This window comes from Salvelinus namaycush, chromosome 3 (assembly GCF_016432855.1).
Source record: "Salvelinus namaycush isolate Seneca chromosome 3, SaNama_1.0, whole genome shotgun sequence".
Lineage (NCBI taxonomy): Eukaryota > Metazoa > Chordata > Actinopteri > Salmoniformes > Salmonidae > Salvelinus > Salvelinus namaycush.
In genome coordinates, this window is record NC_052309.1 from 46,308,528 (window position 1) to 46,328,396 (window position 19,869).

Here is a 19,869-nt window from a genome sequence, read left to right on the forward strand (position 1 = left end):
TTTCTAAATGATCCCAAACTTTTGAATGGAACGCACACACAGACGCACACACAAGCATGCATGCATCCCCCCCAAACACACAATGCTTATGCACATTATTCACACACATGCGCAAACACACACACACACATACTTGCACAACACCAGTCAGCTATATTTTCCAGCTAATGGGCATGAAAGTTGCAAAGTGCAGCAAAAAGGACTTGGCAGCACCAAAAGTGTATTAAGTATTGATCTAAAAAGATCAATGATCTGTTTCAGCAGCAGCAGTGCATCCTTAAAGTGGCTGCTACTGTTAGTGATAGGGTCATATATAAAAAGACAGTAAATGTGCCAGTTGATGTCAAGCTCACGGGTGACGCTAAAGGACTGATGGGTGGTATAGGCTGGAATTCTCCTTTATTGTAAGAATTGGGGATCGCATGATTTAACAGTTGCGATAACTCATAGTTACAATGGATGAGTTGAGTGCTGTGTCATACCTCTGGAAACCTCAAAGTGCTTATTTATAAAAGTGAGCTCCCCCTCACTTTATCGCTGAATAGTTTTCAAGGAGGAGGACGCTTAATAAGCAAAATAGATATGAAAGTGGTATTACAGTAAATTAGTGACAATGTTTTCCCTAATCTTACTTTTACAGCAAATAGTCTAAGGCCCTGTGCATACTTAACTGATGTACAATGCATTTGACACAGAGCTTGTGAAACATCTGACATCTTTGTGATCCTAAAGCACAGAAAGACATGTACAGTGGGGTACGAAATGATTGACACCCTTGATAAAAAATTGAAAAAATTGAAATTATATTATTTTATAGAAATACAACTGCTCTGAGAAAGAGATTTTGTTTAACAAGAAATCGTTTTTTTTCTCAAAAAGGTAGGGGTCAAAATTATTGACAAAAATGATTGTTTTCAATACCTTTCAATACATTACCTTGTGAGGATAACGGCACTGAGCCTTTTTCTATAATGTTTTATGAGTTTGACAACACATTTGGAGGGATCTTAGACCATTTCTCCCTATAGAATCCTTCCAGATCCTTGATATTCTTCGTCTGCGCTTATGGACTGCCCTTCTTCAATTCAAACCACATGTTTTCAATGAGTTTCAAGTCCGGAGACTGAGATGGCCATTGCAAAATGTTCATTTTGTTGCCAATTAACATTTTCTTTGTGGATTTTGATGTTTGCTTGGGGTTATTGTCTTGTGTAAAATCCACTTGTGGCCAAGTTTCAGCCTCCTGGCAAAGGCAACCATGTTTTTGGCTAAAATGTCCTAGTACTGGGTAAAGTTCATGCCATCGACCTTAACAAGGGCTCCAGGACCAATGGAAGCAAAATAGCCCCATAACATCAAAGATCCACCACCATATTTTACAGTAGGTTTGGGATCCTTTTCTGCTCATGCATTCTTATTCCAAAGCCAAAACCACCACTGGTGTGTGTAGCCAAAGAGCTTTATTTTCATGTCATCCAACATATGTAAATGCCTTGGAGTTTGCTAAATGGCATTCGCACTTAGATTTGAACTGGTGCTTTGGTCAGATGCTATGAATATTGAGCTCTTTGGCCAACCTAAACCATTTTTTATAAGAGTGTAATACAGTGGCCTGAAACTCACAGTTTACAGTCCACATCAGGCCTGCAAGTCACATTGTGCAGGCTTGCAAAGTGATGCATAATTCCAATTGGAATCCAACCAGAGTGGGAATATCCGACATTTTGATTTTTTTATCACCCGCAACCTGCAATCACAATGACTGCCAGGGTTGGGAAGACTAAGATATGAGAATACCCAAAGCCTCTAAACTTGAACAACCATTTCAGTTATGGCTGTAATAATGTATGTTATTTATATTTGCATAGCGTAAGATTCATTAATCCATCGATGTACATGCACAAACATAGATATTATTTTAAAAACGATTTAAATATCTACATACTGGGAAATATGATAATGATGGGTGTGGTTTTGGATCACAGTGATGTGAATGAGTTTCAGGCCCCTGTAATGGAAAACCAGGCCCCCAGTTTCCAGTCTGGAGCGTAAAGTGACAAGCTCTGCTGGTCTCCTACTGTGTAGCAACCTCACATTGCCAAAAGCCCTGGTCTGCCCTAGAAAGCCTATGTAGATTGCAATCACCAGAACGGCCTAACAAAAACATTTTAGACGGCCGTTTTGGGCTTTAAAATTGGTTTATTATGATCAAGTTCGTTCCCCATGGTGAATTATTTTAAAGTTTGCTACAAATCGAGATATTTCATTAAATAGTTATCCATTCTGACTACTACATTTGTCGTCACAAAGGACCACGTGCTGTCACAGACCAATCACTGGCCGGCAGGCTACGATTAGGCTCCGGTTGCATAGCCGCAGAAAGTAGGGCTGCTGTGGGTAACCCCCTGATGTATTGAAATAAACAAAAGAATAATAATAATTACAACAAAAAAATCGCAACATTTATGAACTAGGTCTTTATTGCTCCTGTATGAGCGGAGAAAAATACTCCTCAGAATGCCCCCTCCTCCCCCCCGTCTCTCCATTTACAGGAGAGAAAAATATCCATCAGCATTCATTTTAATCCCGAGCCCTACCCGTGCCCGCCCGATTGCCTTTGACAAATTTAAGGCCCCGCCCGAAACCCGAAATAACTTCCTCCGTTAGTAAATCCATTAGCTGCTCCTCTCTGTCTGTCTGTCACTTTGCTCCCTGCGTACAGCTCGCTCTGCATGCGCTCTGCTCATGGCGGATCTGAGTCTCTGAGTAACCATAGCAACGTCTCTGCTTGGGCTGCTCTACTCACTGAAGAGACATGAGAGAGCAGTTAGCTGTTAGCTACTTTTCGTCACCATTAACTGCGACAAAACTCAAGGAACATAATTTTTTGGGGTGAAATAATATGTCCTGTCTTATATTTGACGAGGTTAAATGACTTCTGACACCATGTTATGATCTTAGTCAGATATGACTGTACTACGCAGCAAAGCACGAGCAAATGGCGCAGCATCAAAATGGTAGTGATCAATTTAGTGACACCCAATCCCTGCCTGCACCCTAATTATTGATGAAAAAACAGGCCCTGCCTGGCCCTAACCCGATGTATAATGTCGGGGCCCGCCGGCCTCAGGTCAGGTAGCAGAGCTCTATGGCTGATCCCTCCTGGTGACCCTGTTGGAGTCATGTCCAACCGGAATGGAGATAGCATGGGTAGCACCATTGAGGCTGTCACGGAGAAATGTCCACACATGTCTATGATGAATATTTCCTTTTCATATCAAACTAAAGACAACAGCAGAGCTTTTCATATCACATCCCCAGGATTAAGTTGATGCTATGAAAGAAGAGAGAGACAATTTATGGCAGAGTGTATCATTATTTAGACTGAGAATAATGATGGAAATAGAGGATTCTTTCTCATTGGGAGGCCATTAGGGGCTACTGTCTAGTTTTTTGTAGGCAATGTTCACTTACTGTGTTTGTGCGTATGTGTTTGTGTGTGCGTGGGTGGGTACGTTTGCTTGCGTGGGTGCTTTTCTCTCTCTCCGTCAATTATCTGGCCAGTTGTTGTGGGAGGCTCATGGTGTATATATGTACTGTAGTGGGTGTCCCTTTGAGGAGCTCTGTGCAGCTGCAAGGTTTTATCTTCAGTCGCAGGCAGCTTGACATTTGGTGACGGCTTTTAACACTGGGCCCTACACAACAGAGACCAGTAAGTGGTGTAAATGTAAATGTAAATGGTGTTTCAACACACACAAAGCAGGGCCGCATCCATTCGCAAAGCTGTGAAACCTGGTCCAAGTCCACCAACCCCTCTGCCTCTGTGTAGGGAAGATATTGACAGTGGAATCTTTCTTTTGAAGCGAATGAACCAATTTATCGGAGTTTCAGCATTCCGCGAAAGGCCTGCATCCACAAAAGGCCAGAGAAAATACTCAGACAAGTAGCTAACTTTATTTTTATTTATTTTATTTAACCTTTATTTAACTAGGCAAGTCAGTTAAGAACAAATTTTTATTTACAATGATGGGCTACCAAAAGGAAAAAGGCCTCCTGCAGGGACGGGGGCCTGGGATTAAAAATACAAATATAGCCATACTCCAAAGGACTTGTATGAGGTGACTACCTTATGCTCTAAACCCTCAGAGGTAGTAATCACACTGGTGGGGAGAGGGGCATTCTTCTTACCAAACCAAATGACCTTTGTTTTGGAGGTGTTCAGAACACGGTTAAGGGCAAAGAAAGCTTGTGGGACACTAAGAAAGCTTTGTTGTAGAGCGTTTACAACAAAATCCGGGGAGGGGCCAGCTGAGTATAAGACTGTATTATCTGCATATAAATGGATGAGAGCGCTTCCTACAGCCTGAGCTATGTTGTTGATATAAAATGTAACTTTCATCAGGAGAGTTAAAATTTGGTCACTCTCCAAGACTTGGGTTTAAATCCCCCCCCAATTTCAGGTAGAATCCCCACAGATGCAAGCGAGAGATAAGATAGAGTCTGAGTCCCAAATGGGTCTTGGTCAAATGGAATTGCATATATATAGGGAATAGGGTGCCATTTGGGACATGGACTCAGTAATCAGGTGTTGGCGTAACGTCCCGCCGGTGATGTTTAGGAGGGCTCTAATTACCATAATCTAATTGGATAAGAAGATTTTTTACTTTTGTGGGAGACCAGCGGGAGGCTTAGCTTCACTCCATCATATCAAGGATCACATCTCAGATATCTTTGAAGATGGATTTCAAGGTTGCCGCTTGTCAGGCCTAATTATGCAGCTTTATTTCAACAGATTTTCTCTCTAGCTTTTCCTCGAGTTAGTGTGTGTGTTGGGGGATGTGTTGCGTGTGTGTTTGTGTATGTGTGTGTTTGTGGTGTGTGTGCGTGCGTGCTGGGAGTGAGCTATCCTATGAGCGGCCTGATGTTAACACCTGGACAATAAAGAGATTCTCCGGTACCTTTGTATACTTTTTAGCCGGTAGTTCTGAAAGTAGAGCTTGTGAGCCAAAAGTAGCGCTCAAGAGCCCCGAAAATTGTGCCGATATGTGCACCATGTCATTGCTCTCTCTCGCTCTGCTGTATGTGCATCTTGCTAGCTGTCACTCAAATGGCCTTGGGGCTAAAGCTCATTGGCTGGAACACGATTTGCTAAGAGGGCTAAAACATGACAAGAACACCAAGAATGTACATCTAACTAAGGTGTTTGGTGCAGTATTCCTCAACGCGTAAAGTGTTGTGTAAACTAAGTCGGTGGTGCTGGGCGGGTCTGTCTCAGTGTTTATGCTTTTGGATAGAGAGCAATTACTACAGCTGTTCCCTCTATTTTACTGGGCAAATGGACAATGTCAGTTCAAAACTCAACCTTCATTTACCCGTTGGGATGCACAGATGTTCCAAACTCTGTTTTAGACAAGACTGACTTTATGACAAAAATGATCTTATTTATACTTTGTATTCAATTTTGACGCTAGAATAACTGTTTCTGACTCAAATCGATGCTACATAGGCCGTTTTCAAAGGGATCTGTTGCTTTTTAACCCTTTGATGTGTACCAACACACAGGTGTGATCATTCTACAGTGGTCCCCTGCGCTCAAACTGGTGTGATTAGAACGCTTATTTAGAACGGACAGTTTCGATTGACGCAATAGTCGGTGTTTGAGCTGGTAACACAGTTTTTTTAACAGAAACATTTTGCACAAACAGTCCTTACAATGTTATGTCCTGAATGTGGCCAGTTTATTTTTGGATGCAATGTTCAGACATTCACAGAAGTGGCGACAGCATAACACCATCATCCAAACCGGGAAATGTAGGCTACATTAGTCCTAGCGCTAACTGAGGAAAGATTGAGCTAACTGAGGAAAGATTGACCTAATTCTCAGCTGACAGAAACCATAATATGAATTAGCTAATAGAAATTACCCCTATGAAAAAAGATTGCAGTCAGAGTGCAGTACACTGCAGTATAACTGCAGTTAGAGTGTAGCATAACTGCAGTATGCTGCAAATACTGCATTCTAAATAACAGTTTTTTTTACCGCAGTAATTTTGCAGTGTAACTGCACTTAGAGTGCAGTATGTTTGTTTTTTCTGGTCAACCAAAGATAAGAAGAGGAGTTTGGTCTGTTTGGTATGCATGGGGGTGTGTCGTCTACCATCATTCACTTCCCTTCATTCACTTCCGGAAGTTTACTCGAAAGATGAGTGAAACATCCCTCACCTCATTTTGTTATAACATCTTTGGTCTGACAGACGTTTACATGACACCCATAATGCATTGGATAATGTCAACAAACATGGCGCCACACATAGCTGGCAAATAGCTTAGCATTAGCTCATCAAAAACAGTACAACCTTCAAAAAAGTGTGTCGTTTACAATCTATGCAAGAATCAGAATGCATGATTTGTCATCAGAACCTGAAAACATATGAATAAAACAGTAAATACATTGTGCTCTATACATACATACATACATACATACATACATACATACATACATACGGTATGCTACATTTGAAACGACAACAACGATATACAGAAAACAAGGCACTACCTTTGATTGGAACGCACACATGTCCAAAGTTAATATTTGTAAGAAAAACAACAATGAAGGCAATGTGAGCGCCAGCCAGAAAATGTACCGGAGGGAAAGGTTTGTGCTAGACTGCACAGATGTCTGCATACTTGATCAACACTGGGGAGGTGCTTGGATGTTCATCAAAGAGAGAAGTTTGTCCAGTTCAGTAAAGCATCAAACATAAATTGTCTGCAACAGTGAAATGGGCTACTTCTATGTGAATTAATGAGGAGGGGGGAACACACCTCAGTTCAAAGTGTTGTTAGAAAATAAAACTTGTTAGAAAATAGTTTCTAATTGACAAGTTGAAATACAGCCTATAGATAATTAGCAGGCAGCGTGTGTCTTGGTTTGAGGGCAGGCTAACTGTCCTGTTGCGTAACAATCCCATTTTGGAACAATGAGCGCATTCTGACATCAAGCGCATAAAAAGTCTCGCGCTGGGGCGACCGTTAAAGATATTTGGAACTCAAGCATGAAAAGGTTAAAGGCAGTAGCTCTTTAATACACCACAACCAGACTACAAATGGTCCTGAGAGACCTCAATGTACAGTGCCGTGAAAAAGTATTTTCCCCCTTTTTGATTTTCTCTATTTGTGCATATTTTTTATACTGAAAGTTATCAGAACTTTAACTAAAACCTAATATTAAATAAAGGGAACCAGAGTGAACAAATAACACAGATGTGATACAAAAGTTATATAACACCCAATGCCCCTGTATGAAAAGTATTTGCCACCTTACACTCAATAACTGGTTGTGCCACCTTTAGCCGCAATGACTGCAACCTTACACTTATTGTGGTTGTTAATCAGTCTCTACCATCGCTGCAGAGGAATTTTGTTCCACTCTTCCATGCAGAACTGCTTTAACTCAGCGACGTGATGGTTTTCGAGCATGAACTGCTCATTGCAGGTCCTGCCACAACATCTCAATCGGGTTTAGGTCTGTAAGTTTGACTAGGCCATTTCAAAACTTTAAATGTGTTGCTTTTCAGCCATTCTGATGTACTGTAGACTTGCTTGTGTGTTTTGAATCATTGTCTTGCTTCATGACCCAGCTGCGCTTCAGCTCATGGACAGATGGCCTGATATTCTCCTGTAGAATTCTCTGATACAGAGCATAATTTAATAATGGTAAGTCGTCCAGGTCCTGAGGCAGCAAAGCATCCCCAAACCATCACAATACCACCACCATGCTTGACCGTTGGTATGAGGTTCTTACTTTGGAATGCAGTGTTTGGTTTTCGCCAGAAATGACAGAACCCTGGCCTTGTCAGCAGTAGAAGCAAAGGATTGTGGGATAGCTTCTTCAAAGTGCTGCATGCAGTCACTGAGACAGACGCTTATATTTTTAACCAATAACAGTTTAAGCCCTGTCTAAGCCGGGGGGGTCTACTAAGCTAAATGGAATTGTTTTAAGAAGGTCATACCAAAGATCATTTATCTGTTTGATTTAGAATTATAAGAAGTATCTTTTTTTGAAATTATTTGATGAAAAAGTATTTTTGGCCTTGCTAGTAGCCCATACAAATGCATTGAATAACACATTCACTACATGGAACAACAGATAGTCCCCCAAAAAATCTAAAGGAAGTGTGTTCCAAAGTGTCTGTCCTATATCTGAGAGATACAGTGCCTTCGGAAAGTATTCAGCTTGGAATGTGCTGAGTACAGGGAAAGCGATCACATGTGGCAGGCATGTGGGGAGAGAGCCATGGATTAGTGATGAAGGGGGTCGGGGTCAGGTCAGGTCACATTAAGGGAGAAAGAGAAGTTTATGGCCTGTATCACTTAGTTTCCTGCCTAGCTGTAAAGATACAATGTTTGTTCAGATATGTAGGAGAAGACTCAACCTAGGAGAAAGGGTTAAATATAAGTGCTTGTGTGAAAATGTTTTTGTCTAATGCAGCTGTGTTGATCCTCTGGGAAGAATAAACTTGGTTTAAGCTTTCATAGTGTTCGTCGAGTTTTTACCTAACACCCTTTACTCAGTACTTTGTTGAAACACCTTTGGCAGCGATTACAGCGTCAAGTCTTCTTGGGTATGACGCTACAAGCTTGGCACATCTGTATTTGGTGAGTTTCTCCAATTCTTCTGTGCAGATCCTCTCAAGCTCGGTCAGGTTGGATGTGGGGCGTTGCTACACAGCTATTTTCAGGTCTCTCCAGAGATGTTCGTTCAGGGTTCAAGTCTGGGCTCTGGCTGGGCCACTCAAGGTAATTCAGAGACTTGTCCCGAAGCCAATCCTGTGCTCTGGAGCAGATTTTCATCAATGATTTCTCTGTACTTTGCTCAGTTCGTCTTTCCCTCGATCCTGACTAATCTCCCTGTCCCTGCAACTGAAAAACATCTCTACAGCATGATGCTGCCACCACCATGTTTCACTGTAAAGATGGTGCCAGGTTTCCTCCAGACATGGCGCTTGGCATTCAGGGCCAAAGAGTGCAATCTTAGTTGAATCAGAAAAGAGAATCTTGTTTCTCATGGTCTGAGAGTCTTTAGGTGCCTTTTGGCAACCTCCAAGCGGGCCGTCATGTGCTTTTTACTGAAGAGTGGCTTCCATCTGACCACTCGACCATGAAGGCCTGATTGGTGGAGTGCTGCAGAGATGGTTGTCCTTCTGGAAGGTTCTCCCATCTCCACAGAGGAACTCTAGAACTCTATCAGAGTGAGCATCGGGTTCTTGGTCACCTCCCTGACCAAGGCCTATCTCCTCCAATTGCTCAGTTTGGCCGGGCGGGCAGATCTAGGACGAGTCTTGGTGGTTCCAAACTTCTTATAATTTAAGAATGATGAAGGCCATTGTGTTCTTGGGGACCTTCAATGCTGCAGAATTTTTTTGGTACCCTTCCCCAGATCTATGCCTCGACACAATCCTGTCTCGGAGCTCTACAGATAATTCCTTCGACCTCATGGCTTGCTTTTTGCTCTGACATGCACTGTCAACTGTGGGACCTTATATAGACAGATGTGTGCCTTTCCAAATCATGTCCAATCAATTGAATTTACCAAAGCTGTACTCCAATAAAGTTGTAGAAACATCTCAAGGATGATCAGTAGAAATCGGATGCATCTGAGCTCAATTTCGAATCTCATAGTAAAATGTCTGCATACTTACGTAAATAAGGTTTTTTGCAAAAATGTTTAAAAAACTGTTTTCTCTTTGTCATTATGGGGTATTGTGTGTAGAGCTTCTTTTTTTTAAATCCATTTTAGAATAAGGCTGTAATGTAACAAAATGTGGGAAAAGTCAATGGGTCTGAATACTTTTTTGTTGCTGTATTTAAGCCCTTATTTTTGGCACTAAACAGTCTCCATATATACTTCCATTAACAATTTTCCCTAGTAAAGGGGGACCTTCAGACGAGTCTTGTGAGGCCTGTGGGTGTCCTAGAGCATAACACTCATAAGAGTCTCACCTTTCCACAAAGGGGTCATATTAGTATGTAGCCCAAACTGTTTCAGATGATATAGATGATTTTGTTAAAATACAGATTTTCGGGATGTCTCATTTTCTGACAAACATCGCTCTAGCTCTGTCACCTTTCACCGCAGGTGCAGAAGTGCAATAAAAACTATATCTCTAGCTTAAATTGACAGATTTTTATGGGCATTTTAGGGGGTTATTAATAGGCAGGAAATATTGATAACTTCAACTCACCAGGCCAGATACTTCTGTAGAGGGCTAGCACCGTATATGGAATGGAGACAGCTGAGTAATTACAGGAGCACTTACAATAATTGACCTTCTCGTAGATGAATGAGGTAACAGAAGGAGCAACCACAGCCATGATCTCCAAACAAAAAAGTTAAAAGTCTGACGATGGTGGATGTTATGTTTTGTATGTCACTTTAGTCTGTCAGTTCGTTTAACATCTCCTTGCCTTGATGTGAATTTTTACAAAACTCCAACAGATGAGTGTTGTGTTTGTGGAAGTTGAGCACAAAATGGGAATGATCCAGATGCTACCCCCCTCGCATCCACCTCTCCTCTCTCCTTTAGGCCTATTCACTTAGAGCTGGTGGCACAATCAAACATTTAGATTGTCTGCAAAAAAAGGAAACGACAGGAAAAAGGTCACATGCTTGACATGCTGGAATTTTATGTGACAAGCTAAAGTGCTTTGCCACATTATGCGCTGATCTTTCAATGTTTAAAGCTGTTCATTTCTTATTCGTCACTCTCCAAACTTCCCCCATGGCCCCTAAAAACTGTTAAAAATGGGCCTGAAGTTCATATCAAATCAAATGTTATTGGTCACATACACATGGTTAGCAGATGTGAGTGTAGCGAAATGCTTGTGCTTCTAGTTCTGACAGTGCAGTAATATCTAACAAGTAATCTAACAATTCCCCAACAAGTACCTAATACACACAAATCTAAAAGGATGTAATAAGAATATGTATATATAAATATATGGATGAGCGATGTCCGAGTGGCATAGGCATGGTGCAATAGATGGTATAAGGTGCAGTATATAGATATGAGATGAGTAATGTAAGATATGTTAACATTTTTAAAGTGCCATTGTTTAAAGTGACTAGTGATCCATTTATTAAAGTGGCCAGTGATATGGGTCTCTGTGTAGGCAACAGCCTCTCTGAGTTAGTGATTCCTGTTTAGCCTTCGGATGGCCTTGAGATAGAAACTGTTTTTCAGTCTCCCAGCTTTGATGCAAAATTCCAGAAAATAAATTATGTCATGGCTTTAGAAGCTTCTGATAAGCTAATTGACATCATTTGAGTCAATTGGAGGTGTACCTGTGGATGTATTTCAAGGCCTACCTTCAAATTCAGTGCCTCTTAGCTTGACATCATGGGAAAATCAAAAGAAATCAGCCAAGACCTCAGAAAATAATTGTAGACCTCCACAAGTCTGGTTCATTCTTGGGAGCAATTTCCAAATGCCTGAAGGTACCACGTTCATCTGTACAAACAATAGTACGCAAGTATAAACACCATGGAACCACGCAGCCGTCATACCGCTCAGGAAGGAGAAGCATTCTGTCTCCTAGAGATGAACGTACTTTGGTGCGAAAAGTGCAGATCAATCCCAGAACAACAGCAAAGGACCTTGTGAAGATGCTGGAGGAAACAGGTACAAAAGTATCTATATCCACAGTAAAACAAGTCCTATATCGACATAACCTGAAAGGCCGCCCAGCAAGGAAGAAGCCACTGCTCCAAAGCCGCCATAAAAAAGCCAGACTACGGTTTGCAACTGCGCATGGGGACAAAGATTGTACTTTTTGGAGAAATGTCCTCTGGTCTGATGAAATAAGAATAGAACTGTTGGCCATAATGACCATCGTTATGTTTGGAGGAAAAAGGGGAAGCTTGCAAGCCGAAGAACACCATCCCAACTGTGAAGCGCGGGGGTGGCAGCATCACGTTGTGGGGGTGCTTTGCTGCAGGAGGGGCTGATGCACTTCACAAAATAAATGGCATCATGAGGCAGGAAAATTATGTGGATATATTGAAGCAACTTCTCAAGACATCAGTCAGGAAGTTTAAGCTTGGTCGCAAATGGGTCTTCGAAATGGACAATGCCCCAAGCATACTTCCAAAGTTGTGGCAAAATGGCTTAAGGACAACAAAGTCAAGGTATTGGAGTGGCCATCACAAAGCCCTGACTCAAACCTATAGAAAATGTGTGGGCAGAACTGAAAAAGCGTGTGCGAGCAAGGAGGCCTACAGACCTGACTCAGTTACGCCAGCTCTGTCAGGAGGAATGGGCCAAAATTCACCCAATTTATTGTGGGAAGCTTGTGGAAGGCTACCTGAAACGTTTGACCCAAGTTAAACAATTTAAATGCGACACTACCAAATACTAATTGAGTGTATGTAAACTTCTGACGCACTGGGAATGTGATGAAAGCTGAAATAAATCATTCTCTCTACTGTTATTCTGACATTTCACATTCTTAAAATAAAGTGGTGATCCTAACTGACCTAAAACGGGGAGTTTTTACTAGGATTACATTTTAGGAATTGTGAAAAACTGAGTTTAAATGTATTTGGCTGAGGTCTATGTAAACTTCCGACTTCAACTGTATCAGCGTGCAGCTCACACAGTCAGTTAGTCATCAGTCAGTTAGTCAACGTTCAACCCCTCATGTTTTGAGCCCACTGATGCATTCTGAGGATACTTCACCCCAAATGATGGGGCGAACATAAATAATAATTAAATCCGAGCTCACAGCCGGAAGTTAGGCCCTTTCTCTTTTAGTTTTCTCTTTGATGTCGCTGTGTTTTCTTTGCTCAGATCTGAGCATTTCTCTGTGGCAGAGCATGGGAGCACGGGCGATGTGCTGACTCGGGTGTGCGGGCAGGCTAGTCAGACAGGCAGCGTGACTTTGGACAGTTTGAAGGGTACGGGGCTCAATGTGTCCCACTGGGTCCTATGTGCTCCTATAATAAGACTGGAGAGGAGGCTGTGGGGAGGAGGGAATTTACTGGAGCACGACTCCCCTTAGGGCATCTTCAGAGGAACCAGCTCCTTTATCTCTGTCTCTCTCTCTGTCTCTCTCTCTCTGATGCTCTGCTTTGAGCTCTCACTCAGTGAAGTGGCTTGTTAATAATCGCAGACACACACAAACACACACAAACTCCCATACACATGTGTGCACACACACGTAAACTGCACACACACACTCCTATTTTTTATATTAATTTTTTTACTGTCCTCATCCAGACTGGGAAACAATACTAACAGCCCAGGCCAGAACATCATAGACCATACGGATTAGAGGTCGACCGATTGTGATTTTTCAACACCGATACCGATTATTGGAGGACCAAAAAAGCCAATACCTATTAATCGGGCGATTTTTATATACAGTGGGGAGAACAAGTATTTGATACACTGCCGATTTTGCAGTTTTTCCTACTTACAAAGCATGTAGAGGTCTGTAATTTTATCATAGGTACACTTCAACTGTGAGAGACGGAATCTAAAACAAAAATCCTGAAAATCACATTGTATGATTTTTAAGTAATTAATTTGCCTTTTATTGCATGACATAAGCTAAAATCTCCTCTTGGATCCTCTCTCGTCTATCTTTCCACTTTGCATCTCTTCTATGAAGTTGTAACCTGCTTAAAGGGTAGGAAGCATAAGTAAGAACACAGTGTGGTCAAAGACATAGTAACTTAGTTGTAGTCACGATCTGGTTACCTATAAGTACAAACATAGTAATGTTTTTGGGTTATTACATATTTATTAACTTACTTCCCGGATATCTTCTAAACTACCCACAATGCACTATTTCTCAACATCATATGGAGAATCTACTCTGTGCTACCGAGTTCGTATGCTTGCAACGTTAGCCACTAGCCGTGCTAGCATGTAATTACATTCCAGAAGTGTTAGCGGTGGTGAGATAAAATCCACCAATCACGAGGGAGTGTGATGTAAACAAGGAACAGAAGTGGCACGTGCAGCCATGCAGCATCCTAATGCTCTTCACGGATGTGTTATCTAGTGGGAACCCGTTTGCATGGCAGGCTCTAGTGCCTCCTTGCCGTGGGCTCAACACGAAAAATAAAATCAAACTTGCGTGCTCTAATCGTGCAGTACCTCATCTGTTCTCCTTTTTGTTTTGTCTTTTCGGCATGTTCTTTGTGAGTAGGCTAAACTTTGGTTTCCTTGAATGTAAGTGTAAGCTAGCCTAGGTGTTGATAGTAACAACAGCATTCTTCGGAATTCTGATCATTTTTATGTAATAACTCAAAAAATGTAAAAGTGAAGTGTAACTTTGCATTGGGACTTTTGATGTGTATACTAATGCAAATCCATATGTTACATGTGGTTACATTTATGCTACCTATCCTTTAACCTTCTCTGTCATGTTTCTTTCTTCCACTGATGACCATGTATCTGAATGACACTCAAGCCAGAAAACGTTCTGAGAATGTTTAAAGACCGTTATAAGGGAGTGTAATGTCATAGTATATTTCATTTAATCATTAAAAAAAATCTGTTCATGCCACTTAACTGAATAACTGTTATTCTGAATTATTTCATGAATTTTCCCTTCTGCTTGACTTCCATGTGTTTCACTCTCTGAGATGACAGCCAGAGATGTGTTTTCTATCAATAGCCGTCACCCGTGGTATTCAGTCATATGAAAGGGAAGCCACAATTAATGAATTTACATCTTGAAAGAGATGTGCTTAACGCAGAACAGCTCCAAAAAACAATATGAGCTCACGTCTATGTTTACGTAAAACCGGCATCAGTTTGCATTGCTTCTGCCATAACCCACAAACATTAGTATTATGTATGAACCACAGCCAACACCGGCCTCTTCTCCACAAAGCAATTAAGCATATAAATATATATATATATGTATATAGAGAGAGAGAGAGAGAGAGTTGCTGAGCTCTCAGGTCCTCCCCTGCCAACTCCTAACACGGCATCGGCAAGTGCAAATGTTACGGCTGTCACGTTGCTTGCTTAGTGAGTACCACTTCCCGCCGATTTGGCTCATTCCTGGCTCGAACTCAGGACCTCTGCTTTGCAAACACACGTGACCCCCCCTCCTTGACAACGTTGTGAAGAAACCTATCTGTGGAGTAAGCTTACGGTACGTTCTTAACTACACAAAGATCAATAGCTATGCGAAACACAGTGCTAAACCAGGAACGAGTGGGGAGTAGGGACCCAACACTTTTAGCGGCGGCCATCTTGTTATTATATTCAGGAAGTAGCTGTTGCCAGGTTGGCTAGAGAAATTACTTCTACTGGATATTGGACATTGACTTTCCACCATTTTCTAAAAGCAGGAGGCCAGTTAGCCTGTTAGCTACGGTCTTTATTGGGTACAGAGCCCTAGCCTGCCTAGACTTAGCATCTCTTTCAATGGCTTGTGAGCAAAGACATTACTTTCACAAAGGGGTCCTGTTCTCACCTGCTTGTCACCCCCCGAGCTTCTGAGTGGCACTCAATTTAATCTAATTAGGCCCATATTGAGTAATCATTAGAAATTATCCTGTTGTCCTCTCTCCAGCTCCTTCTAATTACATACTGTATCTTAATTGCCACCATCATGTCATGTATGGGGGGGTAAGAGGGTTGGGCTAATCGGTTAGCGCTCTCTAATTAGCGTTTATGCTAGTGTCATGGAAGCCCTAGACTTGTTCAGCCATGTGGGTATATGAGGATATGTGAGAGTGGGCGATATGCAGAGGTGATATGGCTTTAGCGTTCCCGGTGTCACGGCACACAGCTTGATTGGCTGTTGTGTCAATCAAGGTGAATGTGTAGCACATCGGGATGTGTAGAACTCTCTCCATTGCCTGAAGTTTCCCCACTTGCGGCAGCGAATAGCTAGCTCTTCGCGTGGCGCAGACTGGTAAGATGCTTCAGGTGGGCGTTCCCGTGTGCTAACAAGGCAGAGGTCCTGGGTTTAAGCCTCAGTATGAGCCGAATCAGGAGACAGTGGCACTCGTTAAGCAAGCAGCGTGACATCCTTTACACATGGTGGGTATAAATCATTTATAGCATTAGCGGTGATCAGTGGATTATGTGGATCATTTTAAATAGAGTGTGTGTGTGTGTGTGTGTGTGTGTGTGTGTGTGTGTGTGTGTGTGTGTGTGTGTGTGTGTGTGTGTGTGTGTGTGTGTGTGTGTGTGTGTGTGTGTGTGTGTGTGTGTGTGTGTGTGTGCGAGAGAGACTTTGCCAGTGTAACCAATGTATAGTGAACCAGTCAGAGAGACGAGAGAAGCTAAGCTGTTGACTTGATTCAAAAGTGGTGGGAGTATTTTAAGAGTTTCATTTCATAACGCTATATATACATTTTCAGAAAGTTGGTAAATTAGCTTTTATTGTTTAAGGAAATTGGTGTCTTTTTTCACTGTCTAATCATGGCATGGGGTTGTTCAATGACATACATATATTTGTTTAAATCTATCACTTGATGGTTTCATTTCAGTGAGACAAATAATCATGTTTTTTTGCAAAAAGCTATATTTCCACCTCAGAGAAAAAAAAGTAGTACTGCTAGGTTTTACAGTCAAATGTAACAAATAACTACATTTTTTTTAATAAAGAAATGTACAAAGACATGTGTGACATCAATACAGTAATATCAGATCTATATGTAAAACATTTACATTTTACCTTTTAGTCATTTAGCAGATGCTGTTATCCAGAGCGACATTCATGTTAAGATAGCTAGAAGAGACAACCACATATCACAGTCAAATATATAGGATACAAACATTCCATTCCAGCTAAACAATGGATATGTAGCATTTTGCAAAAAAAAAACACATTTTCATACACATCTCAAATCTATGAATAAAAAAATCTGAGAACAGTAATATTTCACACACACATGAAATTACCCATAAGCAATCTTTTCTGATGAAAACACACAAACGGGAGACATTTGTGGACATAGTGTTTTGGAAATAAACTCTTAATTTATAAGTACACACTGGCTGGATTTATAGACATGAATCAGCAATCATGAGTTTCCAGAATGTGTATCAATAAAGCAAACGTTTGAGCTGTGCTAGACATTTAGGCCTGCGCGTTTATAGCATCTTATTCAATACGACTGCAATTATATTTACCCAAGCATGAAATTATGGACTTTTGTCAACAACAACAACAAAAATCGCGACCAGGCGCTGTAAATGGTTGTTGATGGTTGTACAAAACATGAAGAACACCGGCTCTTTCCATGACAGACTGACCAGGTGATTGGTTTGTGTATGTGTGCCATTCAGAGGGTGAATGGGCAAGACAAAATATATAAGTGCCTTTGAACGGGGTATGGTAGTAGGTGCCAGGCACTCCGGCTTGTGTCAAGACTTGCAACGCTGCTGTTTTTTTTTAACGCTCAACAGTTTCCTGTGTGAATCAAAAAATGGTCCACCACCCAGAGGACCTCCAGCTAACTTGACACGACTGTGGGAAGCATTGGAGTCAACACGGAACACTTTTGACACCTTGTAGAGTCCATGCCCAGACTAATTTAGGCTGTTCTGTGGTGGGGGGGGGGGGGGGGGTGCAACTCAATATTAGGAAAGTGTCTTAATGTTTTGTACACTCATGTGACGTCAATATGAAATGTATAATATTAATCCCCATACTGAGCCTTGCTGTTTCGAAACTTGTGAAAATACTCCATGCTCTCTCACCATTATAGATTAGTAATTTTTTTCATCATCAGTCTGTGACTGACATTACACTGACTAATGCTCTAAATTCAAAATCCTTTATTGGCATGGCAAACAAATCATAAATAATTCTAACAAGTTCTCACACAGAACCTAATGAAAATAGAATTATTCTCTCAACACTAAAGCATCTCAAATACCGTATATTGCCTAATGTGCCACAGAGACAAATTGGCTGTTGACAGACAGTTTTTAGTGGTCTCACCTGTCTCCGAGTTGAAGTGATTTGCTTTATCTGCAATCAATTGGGAGTGTCTGCGTCCCAAATGACACCCTATTCCCTACATGGTGCACTACTTGTGACTAGTGCACTACATTGGTAATAGAATGCCATTTGGGATACAGCCAGAAGCTCAACAGAAAATCATCCGCTCAGGGACATTTCTGTTGTTCTTTCCTCATCGTTTTTTTTTCTGCCATCCATTGTGACGAGACTGATCTCAGTGTAAATCCCCCCTGATGCCATTTTAATGCCATCCTATCCATGCATTGTACAGTTAATCCAGACCAAGGTCCCAGATGTGTTGCATTGGCCATTAATCTCTCACTGGAATGAGTGCCTTGTAAACAGGCTTCAAAAATGTTTACAATGTATTTCAATGGAGAGATGTACACCTTAGTTGGATAGAGACATACTGTGGGGTTGAGATAGATTTCATAAAGGAGAGGGCAGTGAAAAGAACATTGATCACATATTATGGAATATGCTTTTCTTGCAAAGGTGGTTCGCCCATCTATGCTTGTGTGAGGATTAACCTTGTTTGAGATTATCCTTCTTTGAGGAGTAACCTGTCTGAGACCTGAATACATGTGTGAGTAGCACCGCAGCTCATTTCTGGGCTTAAGCTCAGTGTGCTATTGTTATTATTGAGTTATGCAGGTTCGATTCCTGCATCAAAGCACAACAAAGCTAACCTCTCAACATGCTGTGTGTATGAGGTAGTGAAGTCCATTCTACTTTGGGCTCATTATTACCCCCAATACCCTGGTGTGTGTGTGTGTGTGTGTGTGTGTGTGTGTCTGTGTCTGTGCACCTGTGTGTGTGTACATGTACACTATATATACAAAAGTATTTTGACACCCCTTCAAGTTAATGGATTCGGCTATTTCAGCCACACCCGTTGCTAACAGGTGTATAAAATCGAGTACACAACCATGAATTTCCAGAGACAAACATTGGCTGAAGAGCTCAGTGACTTTCAACGTGGCACCGTTATAGGATGCTACCTGTCCAACAAGTAAGTTAGTCAAATGTCTGCCCTGCTAGAGCTGCCCCGGTCAACTGTAAGTGCTAATATTGTGAAGTGGTAATGTCTAGGAGCAACAACGGCTTAGCTGCGAAGTGGTAGGCCACACAAGCTCACAGAACGGGACCACCGAGTGCTGAAGCGTGTAGCGCGTAAAAATAATCTGTCCTCAGTTGCAACCCTCACTACCGAGTTCCAAACTGCCTCTGGAAGCAACGTCAGCACAATATCTGTTTGTCGGGAGCTTCATGAAATGGGTTTCCATGGCCGAGCAGCCGCACACAAACGTAAGATCACCATGTGCAAACCATCAGTCGATTGGAGTGGTGTAAAGCTCGCCGCCGTTGGACTCTGGATTAGTGGAAACGCGTTCTCTGGAGTGATTGATCACGCTTCACAATCTGGTTTTGGCGGATGCCAGGAGAACACTACCTACCCCAATGCACAGTACCAACTGTAAAGTTTGGTGGAGGAGGAATAATGGTATGGGGCTGTTTTTCCTGCTTCTGGCTAGGCCCCTTAGTTCCAGTGAAGGAAAATCTTAACGCTACAGAATACAATGACATTCTAGACAATTCTGTGCTTCCAACTTTGTAACAATTTGGGGAAGGCCCTTTCCTGTTTCAGCATGACAATGCCCCCATGCACAAAGCGAGAATTTGACTGACCTGCACAGAGCCCTGACCTCAACCCCATCAAACAACTTTGGGATGAATTGGAACGCCGACTGCGAGCCAGGCCTAGTCGCCCAACATTAGTGCCCGACCTCACTAATGCTCTTGTGGCTGAATGGAAGCAATTCCCAGCAGCAATGTTCCAACATATAGTAGAAAGCCTTCCCAGAAAAG

At 41.8% G+C, this 19,869-nt stretch overlaps 1 protein-coding gene across 1 annotated transcript in view; it reads left to right on the forward strand.

Annotated features, from left to right (window-relative positions):
- The window catches only part of LOC120043892 (CXADR-like membrane protein), a 181,575-nt gene that overhangs the window by 142,842 nt on the left and 18,864 nt on the right, over window positions 1-19,869 (forward strand). The window lies entirely within an intron of this gene.